Source organism: Echinops telfairi, unplaced genomic scaffold (assembly GCF_000313985.2).
Source record: "Echinops telfairi isolate 266 unplaced genomic scaffold, ASM31398v2 ScPeMD7_7467;HRSCAF=8505_0, whole genome shotgun sequence".
NCBI classification, from domain to species: domain Eukaryota; kingdom Metazoa; phylum Chordata; class Mammalia; order Afrosoricida; family Tenrecidae; genus Echinops; species Echinops telfairi.
Window position 1 is genome coordinate 13,091,376 of NW_022111367.1, and position 1,397 is coordinate 13,092,772.

Sequence of the window (1,397 nt, forward strand, 5' to 3'; positions counted from 1 at the left end):
ACACACAACTATGAAGAGAGAGAAATTGAATGCTGGAAGACTGGTAAATGTTTTCAGATAGAAAAAGAAACAGATCCTCAAACAAAAGGGCATGCCTTTCCTAGAAAGCAAACAAATAAAAGATAGTTCTGTGTTTGAATTTGCTTATTTGGAGAATTTGGAAGATACCATTAAGTGTATCTTATTAACTGTCTCAAAATTTGAGACTGATTGGGGAAAAAAGGCAGAAGAAAAAAAGATTGCCTTCATTACCTCGTGCTACTTTAACAGAAATATTACAAATTGATGACGTTAACAAACAAATCTATGCTCTCACAGAAGGCTAAAAGTCTAAATTTGGGGCACCAGTGTTAGAGAAGTTTTCTCTTTCTGTCGGCTCTACAGGAAAGTACTTGGCTTCTTTCAACATGTGCCCTGTTTGCCTTAGAGATTTCCATGTGGCTTGGCATCAAATGACCCTTGGGTCTTGGAGGTTCTTAGAGTATAAATCCTGGGTCCAAAGGCCATGTTCCGCTCCTGGCTCTTCTTTCTTAATGGTAATTAGGTCTCCCTCTCCTGTAATTCTCTGTACTTTTATGTCTTCTAAGATAAAATGGAGTCAAACTCAAGGGAGGTGTATCTTACATTGGGTTGTGATGTGAGTATTGCATCCCACCTTAGACCCCTTAAATTTGACTGGCTGATCTCATTACATCACATCATGGGGACTAACTACATCACTGCACTGAGAAACTTGGGCCAGTCAAATTGACACATATTAGGAGAAGGGATTCAATTCAATCCAGGGCAGAGCTTTAAACTACCTGTTGATTTTTCCAATGAAGCTGAATTGATGAAGACAAGCAGTTAATATATCCTATGAATTGGCTAGCAGGATGGAAGTGCCTCGTTTCTTCACTTTTTTTACTCCATTGTGTGTATATACGAGAGTTTTTAAATCCATTTGTAATTTATGGTAATTTCGCTGTCTCCAAATATTTGCAATTGTGAATTGCACATTGATGAACACTGGAGCTCCCATGTCTGGCCGTGGCTTGTTTCACATTTCCTCCGGACAATGCCCAGTAGTGGAATCATTGGGTCGTAAGGTAACTTGATTTCCATCTGTTTTAGGTATTGCCAAATCGCTTTGCACAGTGGCTGTATGTATCTACAAGACCACCACCAGTGAATGAGAGTTTCTATCTCACCACACCCCCTCCAACATTTGTTGCGTTCTGTTTTATTGACTTGGGATATCCTTGTGGGTGTTAGGTGGTATCTCCCGGTTGTTTTGATTTGCTTTTCCCAGATGACTAATGATCAAAAACATTTTCGCATGTGAGTTGGCCATTCAGGTTCCTCCCTTGTGAATCTTCTGTTCAATCCTTATGCCCACCTCCTCAGTGGGCTATTCC